Source organism: Pezoporus wallicus, unplaced genomic scaffold, assembly GCF_028554395.1.
Source record: "Pezoporus wallicus isolate ANWC-B61680 ecotype Strahan unplaced genomic scaffold, APGP_CSIRO_Pwel_v1 contig_13766, whole genome shotgun sequence".
In the NCBI taxonomy this organism is placed as follows: domain Eukaryota; kingdom Metazoa; phylum Chordata; class Aves; order Psittaciformes; family Psittacidae; genus Pezoporus; species Pezoporus wallicus.
This window is the reverse complement of record NW_026635291.1, coordinates 903775-927157: the sequence shown is the minus strand read 5'-3', so window position 1 is coordinate 927157 and position 23383 is coordinate 903775. Positions and strand designations below refer to the sequence as shown.

Sequence of the window (23383 nt, the reverse complement as noted above, 5' to 3'; positions counted from 1 at the left end):
TCTTTCTCCATGGTTAAACAGCACCAATTTTCTCAGCCTGCCTATATATACAAGGCAGCATTTGCAACATTATCTCGACACTGGAATTCAAGTTATAGGCATCCCAGTTATAGGCATTTATTTCTCACAGATTTCCTGCAATCTGCTTCAATTATGAATTTGACTGCAGAATATAAAATCCCTCTGCTTGCACCACGTAATTGTGTTCCATGGCAGGCCTGGCATTCATCACTGCCCTGCTGTCCCCTAGCCTAAAAGATAAAACATCCACAGGGTAATAAATGTCAAACTATGATTATTGATGCTTTCAATTAAATTGATTATCTATTTGAGGTGCATAGCGTGCTGATTTATTGCTGTCTCCTTACGTTGCACTTGGCACAACAGCTTCCCTGGAAGGTGAGCGGTTGAGTGTTTCAATAGATTTTCTATTAGATCTGGGGTTTCAGAAGTGCTCACAACCACCCCAGTGCTTGGTTAACTGAAATGGCACCTGACTGAGCCTGAGGTACGCCGATTTCTGTTCTCTTCTGGGGCAATATGTGAAAACAAAAGGAAAACTTTAGTATAAGTGTTAATGGACGGATGCATCCATCCCTGACTTACATCCCTCATTCACAAACTTCTCTTTCCCATGTCTATTAGACAAAAAGAGTGTGTAAGCTTGAGCTTTGCCGAGTGCTACCCACCTCAGCAGGGAGGTGAGATGACCTTCGGCTTGTCACTGCATTGTGTTTTTATTAGTTTCAGATAACAGGAGCTATAAAAATCAAAGACATTTCCTCACCAATGATAACCAGCAGCTGCTTCACAAACAAAGCTTCTGTTAGCTGCGGCAGGGTAAGGGGACACACGCTGACCTTGATCTGATGATTTACCTGGAGAAATCCCTGATGTGGCTGCACAAGCCAGCACTTACCTTCAAGCAGGTGGACTTAAGAGAACCTCAGTTACAAACCCCACCACTTCATGGGGAAAAAATCCAGTGCCAATAAGCCACTGACTTTAAAGTGGAGACAGGGACTTTGTGATTCCCCGCATTTGATATCTCCAGGTAATGGGGATGCACCAAGCACTGTGAGACTGAACCTCCTGGTACCACGCTATGTCTGACTGAGTTTCCCCACTGTTTATTATCAGGGGCACAAGGACTTCAGGCTGAAGCCCAACTGTGTCGCTGATACATAACAAGAAGATGAGTCTGCCCAAAGGACCCTGTGAAACAAGGAAAGGCACTGGAAGAACAGTGAGAACAGAAAGGCAGGATTTACTATCCCAATTTTACAGACAAGACTGAGACAAGAAATGAGGCAACGAGCCCAAATCTCAGTCTCTTGCATTTAGAAATTGAGTTTCAAGCTCCTTAGATCTAATCTTAACAATAAGGCTGTGATTCCTCCCCAGATACAAACACCTTTGACCCCAGTAAGCTCAGAACTATGCACACATCTATTCAGACTTTGAAGCCTGCCTTATCTCCCCATAGTGTAACTGTCCCCTCCACTGTACCAGAGCTGTCTGCCGAAAAGGGGGAACAAAGGAAAACAAAACCCCTCCACAGCACAGGTCAGAATTCACTGGTTCACATTCGCTGTGCTTCACCTCCCTCCTGGAAAAGCCCAAAGGGCTCTCTAGATTCTGCACGTACTGGGAATATAACTGACTGAAACATTAACTAGTGTATCAGCAATTGAATCGTGACCAACTTGAGAGAGGAGCCACAGCAAGCACCTACCAACCCAAAGCCAACTGCAGAAGAGGTCAGGGCTCATCCTCAAGCAGCATTTCCATGTGACAGCGCTGGCTGCACTTGAGAATGCAGAATGCAATGGTAAGGCTTACATCTGATTATCAAACAAGAGAAAAAACAGCACGGGGAGCACCACAAGCAAGAGGGAATTAGGACAAATCCTCTCAAAAGGACAATTTGCTGTTTGGGAACATCAAAGCCACTTCCCTAAGAAGATAAATGAATGTGCTGTGGAGTTTATGTGGCCAGCCACTACCCCTGCACCAGAGGGTAGAAAATGCGACATCTGGTTTCCAAAGCATCTCTGTGTGGCCACACACAGCTGTAATTATAGCAACAATTTGCGGAGAACATGGATGCGTTGTTTTGGCCTAAAGGAGGACACTAAAGGCCTGGAAGAAAGGAAAAAAAGAAGGAAAAAAAGCAAGCAGGAAACTCCATAGGATGGAAGGCTCCGGCCTCCCTCCCCAGCACACACCACAAGCTCCCAGGTGCAGGGAAACAAGTTCAAAGTGACCCTCTGTGGTAAGGGATGCTGCTGTGCTCCGTGCCTGTGGCCTGATTGACAGAAGGAGCCCCTTGTGATGCAGCAGAAGCCTGGAGGTGGAGGTGTTTGCATATGTAAAGTGCCTGGACCGCTTCCAGCCCTATGGAGCCGAGGAAAAAGTGTGTGGATGAGGATGCAGGAGGAACACCGTGTCCAGGCTAACTCTGCTGCTGGGTCTGACCCCTGGCATGGGGTGTACATCTGTATACATGGGGAGAAGCTCACCCCGAACCAAGCAGCACCCTCTTTGCACCGGCTGACAAAGACACAAAAAATGCCAAGAGACTCCTGGGGACCTGGGGCTTTTGACTGCATTTGACTTGAGAATACCCCAAACCCTTCACCCTGGAAGCTTCCCAAACCACAAGCACCACTCCCTCCAGCACACAGGCTACCCAGCCAGCCTCAGGAGCTCATCCACCACGGCTCAGCTTCTGAATCCTACAGACAACAGGATCATGATTTTAAAAAGGAAGAACTCTGAGAATCTACTGCTGCTTCCCATACAATTCCCTTCTTCATGGAATCCCAGACTGGTCTGTGTCGGAACGGACCTTAAAGCTCATCCAGTTCCAACCCCTGCCATGGGGGGTCCTGCCCCACTGGAGCAGCTTGCTCCGAGCCCCGTCCAACCTGCCCTTAAAATTATTCTTCAGCTTGCACGGGGTAAAGTTCTGCCCCAGAAAAGGCAAAGAAAAGGAAACCTAAATGGAGACAATTGCAGTTCCTCACCCATTCCGTACAGGCTGCGGCTCACACGTCTTCCCTCCCAACCCCAACAGAAGCCTCCCAAACTGTCCTAGAACACTGAATCACTCCCTCCTATCCCGTCCTCCCTATGCCAGGTGCTGGAATGTGCCTCTTCAGAGGAACCTACTGCTTGGATCTGGGCTGGGTTTCATGCACAAAGCGCCGGAGCTCCCTGTTCTGGCACTAAGCACTGTGAAAGGAAACACATCCTTGGCCTTCCGCTGTGACATTCAAACCTGGAACCCCAAACAAACTGCTTTTTCTCTCTCTCCCTCTCTTCATACCGACTCAGTAGCAGCATCCCCATCTCAGCTCATACACAACTGCCTGCTGAGCTCCACAGGAACGAAGGAGCTGGGAACTGACTATTAGAATGGCATCTTCAGACACAAAGAAACCATCACATTCATGGCCCAGAGCGCTCTGGCTGAAGGCAAGCTCCTTTCCTGGCTTTCTTAATCCGGACGCGTTGGAAATGTTACTGCCTTATCATGGCAGCTGTACGCAGCTATCAGCAATAACCGTGATGGCTGGGCTGGCCTGTGCCACAGAGGAACCGAGCAGGCATCTGCTCTGTTTAATGCACAGGAAGCACGGGGCAGGTTTTAAGAAGCAGGCAGAGGGTGTAATGGAGCCTCTAATGTGTTTGGGTTTCTGCAGTGGAATCCAGCTTTATCAGGAAACAAAGGTCCTGATGGGATTATCAGCAGAAAGAAACCCAGAACCTGTCTGGCTGGAGAAGGGGCTCGGAGGCTGTTATGTCAAGGTGCACCAGCTTCCTCCCAGGCACAGCGAAAAGCTGCTTCTGTAAATGAGACATGACTGGAGTGCTGGGTGCAGTGTAAGGGTTTCAGCACAAGTAAAGCAGAGCTTGCCTCACGCTGCCTCCCCGTAGAAAGGAAGGAGAAACTCAGACATCCGTCTGGCCCACGGAGGCTGCTCCACAAGAGGTACCAGCACCTCAGCAAAACACAGGGCTCCTGCAACAGGCTTACTGAGAAGTGTCCAGCGCACACCTGAGCACTGCAGCATGCTGCCGTCACGATGCACCCAACAACGCCTGCAGCTTGCAACACTTCACACCCGCAGTAATGCACCAAGCACCCTCGCCACACAGAGTGAGAGCACAGGGTGAGGTGGGCACAGCAACGGGGAGCCAGAAGCGGAACAAACTCTTTCACAGGGAGAGAAGAAGATCGCCCTTCGGGAAGCAGTGATTATTTGGGAACTCGATCTGTGCCTCTTTTTTAACACATGATTAACAAAAAAGTGATAAGCATGATTTCAATTCAAATACCAGCCTGTACCACACGAAACGAGCCCTGGCAATCTGTTAGCCTCAGCTCTGCCCCATGCAGCTGCGTAACAGGAAAATAACCAGGCGAAGCCAGAACAGTCCAAGCTGGTGCCTACGAAATCTCCCAGGACAGGTCCAGCGACTGCGCTTTAGTGAGTGGGATGACTCAGATCACTGTAGAATTCCACAAAATCCAGGTTTGTATCCTGGTTAAGCTATTGCAATACGCTCAAAACACTGCCTGGATTCAAGGGCTCTTGATGAGACCATGAAATAAATACAACAAAGGTACTTTAAACAGAGAACCACAACAGTGCTGAAGAATACTGATAGGTTTTTGTATCTGCTGTGTCCCTGCAGCCTTGCCGTTTTCTTCCTCCTCCTTTCTCTTTCCCACCCCTTTGCCATGTTGCTGGCATTCTCCAGCAGCTCTCAAGGCTTACACCCTTCACACAGTGAGACACATCATACAAGCCTGTTCCTCTCACACACAGGAATACTGCTACAACCATCACAAAACAACCGCTGCTGCTTGGTTTTGTTAAGGATACAGAGGGGCTGCTCAGCAGCAGCCTGAGCCTTTATCTCCAGCAGCACCTTAACCCACCTACCAAACCATCGATAACATTGGTTCCCAAAGGATCAGGGATGGATCAGAGGGCTATTCCACCTCACCAGAGGTACCTGCGGTCCCCACCTTCAGCCGGGAGCAGGGGATGGGGCCGCTCACCGCAGCTGAGCACAGCCCCCCTCCTGCTCTCCCTGCCATCCCCTCACCTCCTCCCCAAGCACCAGCTAAAAAAGGGAAAGAATGAGAAAGTGAGTACTCTGGAGCTGGCACCGCAGACAATGTGTGTCTTGTGTGAGTAATTTAGCACGATGGCCAGTCAATCTGGTTTCTGGGCCCAATGCCCTGACCCTGTTTAGAGCCGCTCTCTCTCTCCAGCACAGTGTGAAACATTTCCTTTCACAGCACTGACACTTTGCAGATTGAGACGTCAGGCCTGTCCAACTGCAGCAAATTAGCAATTTTTCTTTTACTAATTGGAAATAAAAATGTTTGCTAAGGGAATAATTTGTAGGAATGCAGTGGTAGGTTTCCGGCTTTTTATAAGGATGCTTTAAACTTTATACATGTGCACTTCTCCTCTGTTTTGATGCCTTGCGCTGTAAATTTTAATAGGTTACTCCACTGTTAACTTTACAGTCTCAGCCTTCCAGAGGATTCAATGAAGTTTTTAATCTGTCTTCTTCCCAAAGCAGTGCCCAGCACAGCTGCCCCTGCTCAGGAGCAAAGCACCAGAGCACAGCTTCCAAGGGTTAAACACATACACAGCTACATGGCATCTGGATGAACCTCGGGCAGGAGATTTGTTTGTGAAGCCTTCACTTCCCAAGTTCTCCATGAGTACACTGGGGAGAGATGGGGAGCAGGTTCAGGAATGCTTTCTGGCATTAACCTGCCACAAATGGGCAGTTCCATAATTCTGAGCCCACGCATCAGCACAGCAGTTGCCCTCTGAACACACCCCAGGTGTAAGCACGTCTCTGCTTCTAAGAAGAGGAGCAAGGGGGCTCTTCTCTCCCGTTTTTCAGTTCCTTTGCCCATTCACTGATGAAATATTAACAGAGGGTTTGGATGTTTAAACTCCCTTCACATGCAGAAATGGACTAGTTTGATCTATCTGATCCTAAAAATCACTGCAGTTCACAACTGCCGTGCAAACAGCAGTCTGTAAAGGCTTCTTCAATAAAAGTTCTTCCAGAAAGGAGGATCAGGAAAGAGCCTTCCATAACCTGGAAAAACCTGCCCAGAAACCAGACACCAAAATGCCCTTTCCCTGAAACACAATATTTTAGTTTAACATGTCTCTGATCCTTACTGCATGCAATGCCTCCCTGCACACTGCACCGGGCAGTGGTACATTAGCTCCTATAACAATGCCAGCACATAAAGAGTTACTGTTCTTTCCCCCTACACTCCCCCCCCATAAAGCATTTGACAGCCATGCCTAATAATTCTTTCTGGTGTGGTTTTTCTTTTTCTTGATGTCTTTATGTGAATATGAAGCCAGAGTGAAAGGCTTTGGGTGACCCCCGTGAGAGAGAAAAAGTATGAACTACAGAGAAAAAGAGTGAGATATAGACTCCCTGCCGAGACATAGGCATCTTCTCTGGCAGCTCACAACTTGGCTTCAGAGGGCCTTTGTGAAGGAAAAAGGACTCTTCTTCACTCAGGCTGTGACAATAGGTGTTTTGTCAGAGAGGGACAGGATAAAAAGCAGGGGGTGGGAGGCGAGATCATCATCGCAAGGGGCTAGCCTTTGGGGCCTGCAGATGTTGGAAGGAGGATGATTTATTGCTCCAGTGTCCTCAGTGGCATTTGGCTACCTTCCCAGAGGCCGGCATTGGTGGCCGGGCGGGAGGAGGGAGCGCAGCACAACGGGAACCTCAGTACCTTCTACAGGCAAAGCCATGGGGCGCAGGGGGACCCAGGGCTGGCCACGGAGCGAGGGATCACACAGGGATCAGATCTGAACCGTATGAATGCAAGGGAAAAGTAGTTTTAATTCCTCAGGCCGAAAGGGCAGGCAGAAAATGAGGGGCAGTGGTTACCCATGAACTACAGCACTGACAGTCAACAACAGGGCCACTTTGCGCTGGGAAGAATCAGACCCAATTAAATCACCTTCATCCAAACTCACAACTGAGAACCCTACGGGAGGCTTTGTGGGTGTGAATGCAGAGGAGGTTTTCCCTTCCTCATAGCTCCTACTACCAACCAGCACAACTGAGGCGATTTCTGCATGGCCATACCCTTGCCCATTCGTTAACAAAAGGCTGATGCCCCACCCATCGCAGTGTCCAAGGCCAGGTTGGACTGGGCTTGGAGCAACCTGCTCGAGTGGAAGGTGTCCCTGCCCTTGGCTTTAAGGTCCCTCCCAACCCAAACCATTCTGGGATTCTATAAGTGAGAAGAGCCAAGGCACAAAGCTCTCTGCTGTAGGATGAGCAGGCTCCACACGACTGATCCCAAAAACCTTGGCGTGTGAATGGGAGGGATCTGATCCCCATTTCTTGCTCAGGAACTACAGAAAGCCTTGGAAGCAGTGAAGGAGGATTTATGCAAATCAGCTGAGAAAAGCAACTGATACTTTGGATGTCTCTCCATAGCCCCCACAAAATCTCAGAAGCTTCTGAAGTCTGCCCATTGCTCCATATATCCAGTACATTGAAAAGCATCCCAGATCACTGAGCCAGGAAGCTCTGGATGATTTCCAAGCAAAAGGAATCACAGCCTAGCAAGAAATACACACCAAGACAGAACATTGCCAGCAGTGATTTAGGACTTTTGCTCTAGCTCCTTTCCTCTTTTAATATACAGGTTTCCACCACACATTCTATATAAATACTGTATCCTATGGCTGGCAGCCTCTGTTAGTAGATTTATCCATTAGTGGATTCACCAAAAATGTTTTCTGTTGAAACAAGGGCACAGGCTTCACCTCGGCAAAAGACAGATCCAGAGACAGCATTAAAAGACAAACCCAGTAAATCCCGGCCAAGATGCATGCAAAGGAAAACCTTCAGAGTCGCTTTGTACACGAAGAGCTCGGCAGGGAAACTAAAAACCCTGGAATACAGAATGCAGGAGTGGGAAGCGAAGGAAAACACAAAGTTCCCGAGATGAGCACCACTGGGACCACGCTCAACACAGCCCCACCACTGAGGAGCTCATCCCTTTCAAGTGCCAAGACCTAACGGTGCCTACGAGGAGGGAGAACTCAAAATGCTCCACCAAGACCCAGACACCCTTCCCTGCATGTGCTCAGCACTGCTGGATCCATTTACAGGAGGAAGTGAAGCATTCGGAGAGTAAGTGACATGTCCAAGGTCACACACAGAGTCAACTGCAGAGTCAACACAAGAGTAACAAGATCTTTGCTTAAAATCCCTTGGCTTTGACTGCTAGACAAAGGCTCCCCCTCCCACGTAATCAACCAGCTCTGGAGAGGCAGAAATGCAGAGTTGCAGGACTGAATACGTTCACTTGAGAGTAAAAAACGCTGGGATGATTGTCTATAAATTATATGACATTATCCAGACCTCGCTGGGTTGGAAGTCGGGGAGAAATTTGATGAATTACAAGCAAGACACAAACGCTGCAAGAGAAGCTTTGCTTTGACTGTTGCTCTTGGTCTCTGAAATAAGGAAGAACTGTAGAGATACCCCAAAGGAACCACAATTCCCATGGAGTTAAGCTTTCCAAACCCTCCCAACTTATTCTGTCACTTGACTGTTTGTCACTATTGGCATTTAATATCCTGCTTCTCATCTTGCTGTAAACCGAGGTTTTGTGAAGTGCAATGAGTCTGATCAAACACGCTGATCTAACAGGCAAAAGAAGCATCATCACGTCAGCAGGACTTGCACAAAGCGTCAGGTATCAAATGTCCCACCTTCTCTGATGGAATTATTTATGCTACTCTACAAACAGGCCCATCTATGAGCTGTAATCAAAATAACCAAGCCTCCTTTTTCACTTCCATTTCCGAGCCTGGGTTTGTACACGTTCATCTACACAGACCCATGCACGCATCTGAGAGCGGCAAGTCCCGTGCACTGCGTGGTGAGGAGCTCCCCGGCTCCTGAAGCACGTCATGGTACTGGAAGTAGAATAGATGTCAAAGGAGGCTGGAAGGGAAGCCGCTGGTAAAAGCTGTCTTTGTCTATTTATTATTTCTCTTTACCCGGCAGTGTTTGGACCACAGGCGCGGATAATGCTGCATCTTTAATGCTCTGCAACAAATTGCCACATCAGCACTAAATACCTCCACTTAATTTTTCATTTGGATACGATGAAACATTTTTTCCCATGGAAGGAAAAGTCTGGTCTTTGTGAGCGTGGCACTGCCAGCCCAAGTTACAGTAAAGGTTAATCACAAACAAGAGACAAGTAAAGTAGACAAAGAGCATCATACACTTCACTTTTCAATGGATGTTTTCATAAATGTATGAATAATTTAAATTATCATTGCCGAGTATTTATTCGAGTGTTTCAGGGGAAAAAAATGCCTTCTCTTTTTTTTTTTTCCCCTCCTTGATTCTTTTCATTTCTGTCTCATCTCTTTTATGTGCTGCATCGGCTGTTTTCTTGCCATCTGAATCAGTTTTTTGGAACAATGGGATGTATGAGGGCTGAGGGGGCAGTTGAAGAATACAGCCCTTGTTGTACACTCTGTGACTTGACATTGATTAATGAGGGTGCGGACATGGGCAGAATTTGATAGAGAGAGAAGGGGAAATTGGAGGACCTGAGGGCACCAGAAGGAGGAGGGCAAGGAGATGACAGAGGGAAGACGAGAACGGTGCCAGTGACTCCGCGCAGCGTGTGGAAACAGCGGGATATGGAAGTCGCATCACTCAAGGCCATCAACCACCAGAGATCCAAAACAGCCAGAGAGACTTCCTGTACCATGAGAAAAACCCACCAGTGACAGTGGGGCACAGCAGAGGAGATGACACCTCTCTCTAGGCTTATCCTGCACGTGAAGACCTGTCTATAGAACCTGTTCTTCATGTGAGTATTTGCCCCCCCCCGTCATCAACAGAAGCAGCTTTGCTGCTTCCCCTGCTCTTCCACACACACCTTGGTCTCCAGCCCGCTGGTTTGCTTTCAAACCCTAAATACACCAATGCTTGCAGCCTTTCTACAGGAGGCTTACACACTGTCCTTAAACAGAACGGTTAGATCAAGGCTTTCTGGACGTTAGGAGGAGGTAGTACCGCTTCGGAGAGTGAACACAGTTTCCCAAAGCCTATCATTTCAATAGGAATTGACCCTGCACATGCCATTGTGATATAAAACTGAGTCCCATCCCTGGCAGGGCTCAAGGCCAGGCTGGACACAGGGGCTTGAAGGAAGCTGCTCTAGGAGAAGGTGTCCCTGCCCATGGAACTGGATGAGCTTTAAGGTCCCTTCCACCCCAAACCAGGCTGGGATTCTATGAACTGCACTGGGTGAGGCTTTGGATGATCAGGATAAACAAGTTCTAGTCCAAGTTGTGTTGCTTTTCTCCACCTCCCCAGATAAATGTGGTATCTGCCAGACATTGACTGCTCATGTGCTAATCTCAGAGACTCATTTCACCACTGTTCTCTTCTGCATAAAACACTACATGTTCATGTAAGGGTTCAGTCACCACTGTGCCCCCCGCTGCCAGCCTCAAAGGGTGTCTCCTTCTCCTTTGCATGGGGGAGAATGAAAGATCCTGGGTTGGACATGAGCAAAAGGCACACAGAACAGCTGAGTACAGAATCTCCTCCCTCTTCTCCTGCCACAGCCACCACCAGACTCCAGCTTTAACGCCTCACCCCATGAACAACAGGAAAACATCACCCACGACAGCAGCTCCCTCCTGGCTGCTGGGTGCACACAACCTGTTTGAGCACCAGCGAGTTGTGTGTGCAAAGGCAAAAGCAGCCTCCCCACCCTGCACATCTGGCTGAGCACAACCTCTTCCACGTTTTCACTGCGGCAGAGTCCTCCAGCCTTTCCCTTTCTCCCTCCTCTCTGCATCCAAGACAAGCAGCCCAGTGATCACCTGCAATGGCAGCCACAGAGGGTGACCTGAGCCCTAGAGCTATGGCTGGAACAAATGAGAGAGCTTAACTAGAGCAAGACTGGCATAAAAAGGAAAGAGAAAAAAAGAGAGGAACAAAGATTCCGTCCAATTTGCTCTTTTAGGCATTGTAAAAACTGGCCTGTTTCCCAGTATATCACTCTGCCATTGAATAAGGTCAATTGCAGAGCAGTTCTTCAGTCATCCTGATGGGTTTTCATGAGAAAGTGAATGGAGTGCAAATTAGCCAAAGTCGTCACAAGCTTTTTTACTGTCACTCTAAGCCTGACAGTCCAAAGGAAAATGAGGATTAATAAATCTAACGAACTTTCTCCATTATCCAGGCCAGGTTAGGAAACTATTTATTGTCTCTCTTTTTCTGTGTTTCATCCATTTTGCCTACTGTGGTGAAGCATTTCAAGAAGAAAGAAACAACAGACGCATGCACACACACTTGCACGCACACACGGAGCTTAACCTCTCCTCTGTGCCAGACAGAGCACGGACATACCAGAGAAGAAAGGCACTGGCATCCTGCAAGCAAAGCTAGAGCTTAAAGTGATTCTACCTTGTACATACCACGTAGTTTTATGTGGATCCTTGCAGCTGCTGATTTCCATTAACTAATATGCGTTCAATGTGCTAACCCGTACAGATTTTATGGGAGAAGGCATAATGACTGCTAGCAAGTCCTAAAAATTACCTCTTTTTTAAGAGGAAAAGATTGAAGGGGGAATATTTTTAATGACTGTATCCACATGTGTGAAGTACATTCAAGTGTGGTTTCAAAATGATGATTTCTTTAATAGATCAAGGCATTGCAGCAGCCCCTGGCCCAGAATGCAAATCTTTCCTAATTTATTAACATCATTTGTATTTGGGTAGCTTTTGGAAAACTGGTTTAACTAAGAGAGAATTGCCTGAACCATTCTCAGACCCAGGAGGTCACAGCAAGCCTATCACCAAAGTGATGTAAAGGACCTTCAGCACTTTTGTTTGGGAGGTTTAAGCATGTGTGTGTGCCCGTATGGATGCATGCAAGTCCAGCATGATGAAAACCTGCCCAACTTCAAGCTGGACAAAGTGTTATCCTGTGTAATTTCTAATACATTGCTATTAGTACAATAGCTTTCATTCAACCATCTCAAGAGCCCTTCAAAGCTTTCCCAAACCAGGCCTCGCACTGTCTGAAATAGGTGTGTGTGTTTTCAGCATCCAAGCCTTAAGCACTTTCACATCTGCAGTAAAACAGGTGGGGAAAGGAGACAAAGAAATCAGCCCCTTGCTGATGTCCTTGGCAATAAATGCCTGGGATGAGTGGCACAGATTTCAGGTCAAGCAGCTCCTACTGTAACCTTGCAAAAAGTGATCAAACTCCTGATTCCTGAGGATTAGAAATCCACTAATGGTGGATGCAAGCAAAATTGGGCACCAGGATCCTAAGAAAAGCCCCCCCCCCCCCCATTACAATTAAGGACAAAGATGATGAGATTGAACAGACACACAAACCAACAACTCTTTTAGTCTAAAATGCTGAACATCAATGCTAGTTACAACCTAAAATGATGTGATTTTTCATCTTCCTTCTGGTAACCATGAAAACTCGCTGCAAATCTTGCTCCTTGCCTTTGTGCTGGTACTGAGGGTAAGCGTATTCCTCTCCCATCATAATCTGCCAACCTTCTTCCATTAATAAGATGGGAAAAGGTCAAAGAGGAAAATGCAACATTTCATTCTGGAAGCCACTAAAACAATATTTGCTTTAATTTCTTCCATATTGCTTTGGGATAATCAAAACTGTACTAAAGAAATTATTAAGTACGTAGCTGGACACATTCATGGCTGCAGAGGGGAACAGACCAGCTTAAAGCCAAGCCAAAGAGTCTGCTTTAACACTTTGTTTGTACCTTTCATGTGGAGACACTTCTCAGAATGAATTCCCCCTGAGGAAGCTCATGCCATGGCCTGAGTAACCAAAGGAAAATTGTTTAGCATTCAAAGCAATCTGGGGTTTGTTGAGATTTCCCTTCTCCTGCTTTTACAGTCACTTGTCATTCCATTTAATGAGAGAGAAAACTTTCCTGACCACCTAAATTATGCCATTCAAGATACTAAGGAAAACACACATACCCCAAAGTAAAGGTAAAATTATGCTGCAATCATCAAATCAGCCTTCTCTTCTTTATCCCATCTGTATATTCTCCTTGTAAATGCTCAAGAATTGGTTAGAAAGCTGCACGGGCAGCACAGTCCTACCTGCTCACCACTTCAATTGCTGGTATTTTAATCTCATCAAAGAAGTGGAGTTTTTCTTCCTGCTGTTTTGACTTTGCTGTCTCTCAGTCTTGTCACATTCACTAGTTTTGAATAAGTGCAGAACTTGCATTTACAGAATTTGCAATCTGCGAGATTGTTTAAGTGATTTATCAAATACTTTGATTGAACACTTATTGCTGTTCCAGTTCTGAATCTCATTTAAATTGACTGGGCTTGACATAAACCTTTAGCGTGAGCACAGAAACGAGCCTGGGCTGTGGCACCGGGGGGATAATGTTCCACCTCCAGCCACAGCGCTTCTGGAGTTGCACACTGATAAAATCAGCCTTCAGCAGCACCTCCTGTCTGATAAAACCAGAATACCAACAGTCAGGTTTTATCTTACTAATGATCCAACACGATGCCTCTGCAGGTAGGTTTGTCATATGCAGCACCAGCATCACCCAGGCTTCTGAAACAGAAACTCAGTATTATCTGTCCATGGAGCTACATGCTCCATCACTTCGGTGTGCTCTGCACAGCCACAATGACCACACTACTTAAGTTACAATCACTTTGCACCCACAGACAACATCCAGACCACATTAATGCAGATCTCAAGAGAGCTTTGAAATACTTGCAAAGTTGAAGAACACTGAATTCTTGTGATCAAATGGATGACGCACTTCTGGGGATACGGAGCAAACTGAGGACAAAGGAGTTGGAAGGTCCACCTAGAAACCTAATGCTCCAACACCAGCAGGGATGCAGCAAAACCCTTCCCATCACATCACAAATGCATCACAGCCAAGCATCACTGGAAGGTATCTTTTATAACATGAAAAACACCTCCAACCACAAACTTCCTTTGCATTTACCCCTGATTTTATACAAAGCCTGCACCCTGCATAAATTTGTAGCATGTTGTTTGTATTCACCCTGCTCCAAAGATAGTATTCAACAGATGAAACGAGCGAAGCCGCCGGGGGTGGCTCAAGTGACTGCACTGGTGATTACACACCTTCAGAGCACAGAGGCACGAGCCAGCTCTGACAAGGAGGGGAAGGTTCTTCTCGCAGATGCTCTGAGAAACCCTCAGCTTTGAAACGGTTTCATCCACTGCTGCCAGCCAACTGCTGCTCCCATCCACCCCGGGCTCCTCTGGTTGTGGTGAGGCCACAGACGCGCATCCATCCACATCACAGAGGTCTGTAGACCTGGCATCCCCTCAGAACAAGTAAACAGACGTTTACTGCCTCTGCTCCTAATTTTGCTTTTGATTTTCCAGAGCTTTACCCCATCACTAACAGCTCCCCTCGCCTGTTCAGCGCTTTGTGGAGATGCCATCTGAAATTCACTGTTAGCATACTAAATTCAGGCAAGAGAGGGGCTTCCCTATTGCCTCATCATTTAAGGTAGAACAAATCCAGCCTCCAAGGCCATTTGCTGTCTGCCACATCACTTGCAATGGCACAGCTATTTAGAAACAGAACTTAGAAGTTAATGAAAGTCCACAAATGCTCTAATAAACCTCTTCAAAAATAAGTAGCAGAGGAGGGACAAAGCCAGAGCAGATTTCAAGCACCAGGATTCCGAGGTGATCAGATACAGACTTTTCATCACTAATAATAAGCACCAAAGAGAGAACAAATGAAGAGAATGTGTTTCAGTTCCTAAGAGATTAACATTACATGCTCTTGCACCATAACGGTTGTTGAGCCTTTCTTACTAAACCTGTTGTCTTTCAGGCTCATGGCATTTTCAATGCTTCCTCCAAACTCGTGTGGGATAATGCACTTCCAAAAAGTAGGCTCTAGGTATGCACATTCTTAAAATCAACCACTCAACACACATCCAAATAAAAGTGAGCTTTCCTACCCATTTTCCCCAAGAAAGGAAGCTCAGAGCCCTTTTATGCATTGTGAATGGCCCACCTAATTTAGACTGAATTATACCCTAACCTTCATTTCCCCTTTACTTCTTTGCTCCATTCAGCAGTTTCTGACTTCAGCTAATTCACTAACAATCCCAGCTGGTCCTTCCCAGCTCCCAGTTCTTTAGCACATTGTCCAAGGAAACTATGTGCTCCCATCTACACTGGTATTCCACTCTCCAATTAACCTACTGCTGAGAGGCTTTACCCCTTTCCACCATCCATTCCTCTGCACATACATTTGGTTTTAACCTTTTACTTGTTGAACTGAAGTTTGTGAGCTCTCTCCCAGGTGAGGTGGTGTTAAACTGCTCTGCTACACGTGGTGCTGGTTACACAGAGCACACAACCCACCATCACGAGGCAACAGCTGGGAAAAAATAACCTGCTTGCTCTAGAACGCATTTCAAAGCCAAGTATTAAGACAGGGATGTTTAAGATACAAGAAAGCAAATAGCCAAAGGAGCTTCAACACTTGCTGTACGACAGGCAGATGCTTGTTGCCATTATTGAAGGCATGCAGAGGGGCTACAGAGGTAGGGTGTGTGTTTGATCCGCGCAGCCCTGCACAGCAGCACTCCTTGAGACATGCAGATGGATTTTCTATTCTCATTATTTAAAAACAATCAACCCCTTTCCCATCACACAATTATGGCTTGGATGACAACAAAGTGAATGCCTGCACCCAGGCAACCACGTGTCCTTTACTGTGAGAGTTTTACCGTGCCTGCAGAGGGAACAATCTTAAACACGTCTGTATCTCACATTTGTTTTACCAATTACTTCAGTGCACTGTTTTGTCGAAGCAGGACAAAGCTGAGCCTGGTTACTGGGAGCTTGAGCTCATCTGCTTGCACAAACAGAATAAACCAGGCTAGAAACAGTTCTGCTATCTCAGGATCTAGGCCAAAACTTCAACATCTCGAAGTCCCCTATCCAACAACTATGCAATTATACACAGCAAACGTTAGTAAAACTCACTCCATCAGACCAGAGACCTGCCTTTGCTATGGTGTCTGCACATAGCCCCTCCTGATACAGATATGTCCTCCTCTTTTACTTCAACTATTGCAGTTGCTCCAAACCCTCTCTTCTGCTGTAGATTAAGACCACATTTTAAAGACCTGAAGGTCGATGTATGCTTCCCAAGAGCCATTCGGCATTTAGCTTTCTGCCACAACGCCAAGTGTCTTCTCTCTAGGTAAATGGCACAGGTCTCATTGTTGACAAGATCCCAGATAAAATGAAGATAGTGAAAGTGTAATTGATGGCTATTAAACACCCACCTCCCCCAGCCCTTCCTTCTTGTACATCTGCTTAGAACCAAGTGAGCATAATAGCAGCACAGGGCTCAGAAAGTGGTTTTCAGAATCAGGCAGTGAGAAAGTCAATATGGAGCAGTGTGTCCATTTGTTTTGATTTATCTCACTAACTTCAATTGACAGTTAATTCATCAGAGTAGGAAAATGCCAGTCTAGTGAAAACACAACTCATGAAGGAGAGAGAACCCAGTGGAAAACGTAGAGTGGGGATAATACAGGTAATAAATTAAAGGATACAGTATCAGTATTTTATCATTCACATTCTGAATTCACTATATTTCTGCTCCTGCCAATTACAGTTTATAGTAAGCAGTAAATTTACACATGCTGATATATATCAGCATATATATAAGTATATATACACACACAGCTGCTGCTATGTATCACGCACACACACATACAAGGCCTTTACAAAATGAAGCAACTTTGAAAACCAGGCAAAGACAGGGAAAGAAACCCCTTTGGCTCCAATTTCTAAACCTGAAACTTGCAGCAGGAAGTCACCACCAAACCCTGTATAAACTGAAGCAAGACAAGAACTTACACCAGGAATGGTGGCTTGGACCTAAACCCCACAAAACCAGTACAAAGGCTGACCATGAGATCTGCAATAGCGATACTGGCACAGCGCTGCCCAGAACCTGCACATGGGGCTCCTACCTGGGGACACCATTCGGTGTTATCAGTTACCACTGTTGCCAGGAGTTTGGGTAGCTACGCTTTCTCCTCTCCACACTCAGCAAATCCAGATGTTCCAGTTCCTCCTCCTAAAACAGCCACTCAATCCTCTTGGAAGTTTTAGCTGCCCTCCCGTACTCTTACCGCCATACCTGTGTTGTGAGCACCAGCCTGGAGCTCAGCATCACACAGACACGGCTCAGCTCACTCTTTCCTGGACACACCAAATTACATGAGCACACATTTATCTAAGTGGAGTTAACCTGTCATTGGTTTTGCCTATCCTTGGTGCTGCTGGTCCACTCAGCAGTAAAACCTAATTCTGCTCCAGAGAACAGAGACAGCTCGACACAGATCTGAACTTCCTGCCTTGTTTTAATCAAGCTTTATGCTTATTAAAGCCCAACACAGCTGCAGTGGTCTATAAGAAATTAAGCTTCTTTCTATCATTTTCCCAGGAAACTGGAAAAGAGCCAAAAATAATCCATCCTGTTTAAAGTATGTGCATTTTGCCTCGCCAACTCTCCTTTATCTCCCTTCACACTGCTGAAATTCATTTCGGAGATGATATAAGCACTTATGAATAGCAAAAGATAACTTCTGAGTGGAAGTGTCTGTAAATCACTACTTAAAACAATAGTTAGTATTTAAGTGATGAGACACACACACCTCTTGTTTGAATGCAAGTAAATAGACAAGATGCAAGCTTCATAACAGTGCAGTCCTTGTGCATTATTAAGCTTTCTTAATAAGAGATTAAACACAACCACTGCTGGGAGCAAAAATAAGGATCCCATCAACTCTAAAAACCCCAGGAGTCCATAATACTGGCTAAAAGGCTGCAAGGGCACAAACAGGGGTTGGCAACGCAGGAGATACAAAGAAATCACAGCCTGAACTTTCACCCAAGCAGTGACATGAAACCAGAAGCCTTCCCAAGGTTTAGGGCAGTCAAGATGGTTCTGATCTAATCACAAACCACTGCGTTTGAGGGCTTTGCCCTGTGGCTCATTTGCCCAGTTCCATCCTTTGCCTCTCCCATCTTCATCACCAAACCCCTGAACTATTCCAAAAATACACCTAATTCAAATAACCCACCAAAGGTGCAAACCCTGCTGGTGTTACAGCTTTATATGGAGACATTCCTGCCCCTTGCATGGCCCAGCCATCTCCTGTCAGCCTTTGTGCTTCCTCAACTGACAGTAGAGGACACTCATGCAGTAAGTAATACAGCACTGGTAATAACAACCACTACCAACAGCAAAGCCAAGTCACTGGAGCTGCATTTAATTCTTCCCTTGCAAAAGCTTTCAAGTGAACTCCAAGTTATTCACTGCAATGGTTCCAGTTTTACAGACAAGGGTTCCCCCCCAATCATCTGAGCAAGCTGTGATTTAACAGGAATGCTTCAAAGTTGTTAAAAACCAGTTTTTTGTCACATAAAAGATGAAGGGAAATGAAAGGTGAAAGCACTAAAAAGATACCTGATGTCTAATGGTATTAGGGGCGGAATTATCCAATTCCACTAAGGCCAACAGCAGCTGCCTGCGTGGTACAGGCAGGATATCCACCCAAACTATAGCTGGCAAATCTCCCCTCCTTCAAGAGGCAAATAGCTATTCCCCTCCTCACAGGAAGTCCTTTGGTCTATGGCTGTTGTCAACTAAAAGTGGATCCTTTATTTCACATCAAGCCCTTTGACACTTGAAAAGGGTTTCAGCACTTGCAGCACTGCTGCACAAAACTACCTGCAGTACACACGGATGTAAATCAATAAACTGGGTTTAAGTTTGCAAGAACCCTGGTTAACATCTCTGAAAAGCTGGAGCCCATCTTGCTGCGAGGCAGATCCAGGCACATCCCATGCCTCACCCCTGCATCCCGCAGGGACACGCTGGACAGCCATCACCGAGCCTCAGTGTAACAGCAGCACAGCCAGGGACCTCCTTACAGCTCAGACCTACCACTTTCTGACTTCAAGGAGGTTTACCCAGTTCCCCACATCACTCTTCCAAACATTTGGCTTTGGTGATTCCCCCCACCCCTTCCCTTACTCCAAGTTTAAGGCAGTTCACCACTTACGGTCATTTACAGCTTACATCTCAGTAAATCCAGAAGGTGTCTGATGAAAAAGAGGGACTAGCCAAGCATCTTAATCCCCCTGTTCATTCATGCTCTCTGTAATGTTCTTTCAGGCCTCTGCTGAGAGACTAGGTTGAAATGAAGGCTGATAAATTAGTCTGGAGGGAAACAAGGCAGATTCTGCTTGTAAAAGGTCATTCCAACTTTGTTCTGGGTGAGGGTTTATCTTGACTGCAGCTGCGACAGACAATGGCCGGGGCCTAAACGGCAGAAATCCTAGCTCTGCTCATGAAATTACTGTGCTGATAAGGTAGAATGGACTTCAGTGAGATCTAAATGGGAAAAGGGAGGTGGGGGACAAGGGTGAAATGTAGGTATTTTTGAACATGATTGAACAGGGATGACACAATAAGATGTACAATTAAAGCAATGACTTGCTCCGGCATTATCTGAAAGTGAAGAAACATAGTGCTTGCTAATCAGATCCAAAGGAAGAAAATACCCGCTTCTGCGTGCCGAACAAACTGTCTGGGCACAAACACCGGCACCACTGGCTGAACACTGCAGTTTCTAGACCAGAAAGCAAATAAAATACATTAAACACAAAGGTGGTTCTTAAAGATCAGGGCTTCGGAGGACAGCAGCATTTACTACACACAGCGCTGCCTCCAGGGCACACTGGGGATTCACTCACTGGCCCCGTGTTGCCAGGAGCAGCCTGTGCTTCTCTGGGGCAAAGAGGGTAAGTTCTGACGCGCACACACACTGGTTTTCCTTGGGAGGGAAAGGCCTCCCCCTTATTTACACATCCCACTTGAAGATGCACGTCCCCGATCAGTGCAAACACGTTAAATGGCCAGGGTACTGTCACCCGTCTGGAACCCCGTTAACACCAACCAGCTCCTGCTGCTGTGCCTCAGACCATCCTGTTTATCCCTTTGCTTTCAGAGAGGACAGAGGGAAGCAGGAAACGGAGAGAGATGCACAAAGAAGTGGAGGTGGTCATTTTACAAGGAGGCTTCCCAAAGCAGCTGACCTTAGCCACAGCTTGAGAAACAAAGCGCACAGGTACTAGTAAGATTCCCTATGCATGGAAATGCTCCTTCCGCTCCACACTTGCCCACCTTCCTGACCACCAGACCTCCCGCAGATGTGCTCCTTCCACTAAGGCTTCTGAAGGTGACTCAAGCTTAGCTTTGCACCTTCCCTGGATAAACAGCCCATGTTTTTTGAAGTAGTAAACTCCGAGTGCAAGGATTCTCTCCTTTTGTACGGGTCCCAGTGCTTTGCTGTGATGAAATACACAAAAGAAGAAAGGATGAGTAAGAAAACGGTACGGTAACAAGTGAAGAACAAGGACCCACCTGTGTCCTGCTACTTCAGAAAGTGTGACAGACCCAACTTTTCATTTCCTCCTCTCCATACAACAACGTAACTCCCTCATCTCCAGTGCCAGATCAGAAGCAACTGAGGTGCCAAAATGTGTGAAGTGCTAAATTCCACAAAGTAGGAGTTGCTAAGTTTAGTTCTCCACTTTTTTGGTGCTGCTCCATATTTGCTATGGGAAGAGGAGGATGGCGCCAAACTGTGCGGAGAACGTGATTTCCCGACAAGCAATTAACATCACATTTTCCTCTGAAATGTCATTGTTGTTACTTCTTGTATCGCAGAGGTTGAGATGAAGGGACTGAATTTACAACCTTCAGGCTTTATGATTAACCAGGAACTCAGATGAGGTTCACTGAAAGGTTTGCTCATGGCACAAGTCTTTGGAGTTCCAACACAGCTCTAAGTATTCAAGCCTTTACTCCAAGTTGCATAATGACTTCCTCTAATGTCTTAGCACAAGGTTGCTGGAACTCAGGGACTAGTGATAAGATGCCCAGTAAAAGGACGATGGAAAATAAGGGGTGAACACCTGAAACAGAGTACAGGACAGCACAAGTGCGAGCAGCCGACCCATAAGAAGGAAAGGTTCAGCAGCTCTGACCTCAGCTGTTGGCTCCCAAGCTCACCAGAGAAGGTGGGGACGTTCCTGCATCGCCAGCTTCCGCTGGAGCCCTCACTGCCATGCCATCACACGTACCAGTAAACAGCCTAAGAACCATCTTCTCAAACAGCAAACACATCCCCATCCCCACACGGGCAGCCCAGGAACTGCAAAGCAAGTTATTTCCCATTGCTTCCACCTTCTGGAATGGCAACCGAAAGAGGCCACCAAGCCGTGCCTCCTTTAAAGCCCCCCATATATTTACAGTTTAACTTATTGATCACCTCCTTTACAAAAGCCACTGTGTTCCAGTGCTCCATCAGGCAGGCCTTTTCTGGGAATGCACAAAATAAAGGCTGGATTCCTGGGCAGGTTAACATGCCAGGGGAAGCAGCAATGCCCTGTATTCCGCAAGGCTTTAGACAACAAACTCAGCTGTTTTTCAAACCCTGTGGTCACCACTGCGCTTTTCCTGGGGCTTTCTTTTCTTCCTGCCCTTTTCCCCCTTTCAGCTGGATGACAAATGCTGCCCCAGAAGTTGGGATTCATGGATGGCTCCCGAAGACGAAAAGCAAATATTTATTTCCTTTTTCTGCTTGTGAATCAGAACGTTCTATTTAAAGAAAGTGCCCTCTGCCGGATTGCTCATGAGTTATTACCCCTTATGGAAATAAAGGAGAGCTATCAGGAGGTATTCTTAGTCATTCCCTTCCCCTGTCTCTTCTGGGGTTTTTTTCTTAATTCCTTATATACCCATGTTTTAGAGACGTGCCTAAGATAGAGCTAGAGATCTTGGCATTCCTGGGCCTAAAAAAGGCTTCCTCTTTTAACCCTGACATTGCAGCATTTGATGAAACATCAAAAAATGGTACAAATCTCAGCTGCTTCGCTTGGATGTCAAAAGGTCCATTTTTAATTTCTATCCAGGGTTGCAATTAATAAATTAAACCACTCCCCAATGGATTTAGTTGTAGTGAATGGGACTTTGCCTTTGATACAATAAGCAGCTTCCCCTGATCCCTCCCTGCTTTATCTCTGTTGCTCCTTTTCTGAATCAAAAGCCAGTAGCATGGGGCTACTGGCATGTTTTTAACACCAGGCATAGGACCGACAGACCTGGAACCTGACACTTCCCTTCCTCACGATGATTCCTGACACCAGAACAAAGCCATGTACCATGGGGAAAGTGGAAGTGTTGATGCTCTCACCACCCCTGTTCTCTGGACAGGGGACAGTATCTACCATGTACAAAGCTGAGCAACTTCACTGGCCTGTAAGCGCAGAGCATTTAAAATACTCTGGGTTCAGTGGGTTCTTTTTCCTCTTTCAGATTACTTTTTTTCTCTCTTAAGTGCCAGGTTTCAGTCTAAAGCAAAGTCTGTCTGGGGTTTTATAGCACATGTATATATAGCTTCTGACTGCTGGTGGCTCAGGGCATATCAGGGAAGCCCCAGAGTGCTCTTAGGTTCTGCTTACCTTATGAACCCACAGATTCTTTCTCTCTCAGAATCACTCCAGCCAAACAAAACTCTGAGGAACTGTGGAGTAACCTTGCATGGGAAAGGTTTTCTGTGTAGGTAACACGCTCCAGCTAGGGAATGGCCACGCACACCATTCCTCAGCCCCTTCCAGCACTGCTCATTCCCTGCAAGAGCATCAGATGTGGTTTTGGAAACAGCAATTCATAAGCTTTTTCTCCCTGAGCGATAGAAGCTGTTCTAGTAACATTACTCTCCAGCCAAAGGGAAAGGCAGGGGCCAGAGAAAAGGAATGAATTGGAAGACACATGAAGAGAAGCTACAAGGAAATATCATCACATCCTTTCAGCCTGAAAGTTAAAGGAACATCAGTGAAAGATGAGTGCAAACAGGGTTGGGGATTTCTTTGCTCATTTAAAGGACTCTTACTTCTTCTAGCATCTATTGTTAAAAACAGGACAGCCAAGAACATCCTGCTTTAACACACTGAATCAGCTTTTAAAGTGCAACAAGGGAATTTGGGCTGTGTGTTCTTTTAACTGGGAAGCATGACAAAAGCATCACAGTTAGAAGAATGCTTGGAGTCTCATTCCTAATATTTTTTAGGCTTGAGGAAACACAAGATCATCCTTCTCTCAGCAACCAGGACCTGTTGTGTGAAGTAAATTTTCCTTGGC

General features: G+C 46.3%; 1 protein-coding gene across 8 annotated transcripts in view; it reads right to left on the bottom strand.

Annotated features, from left to right (window-relative positions):
- Positions 1-23383, bottom strand: part of PRDM16 (PR/SET domain 16) — a 270501-nt gene that overhangs the window by 131449 nt on the left and 115669 nt on the right. The gene's annotated exons all lie outside the window — the stretch shown is intronic.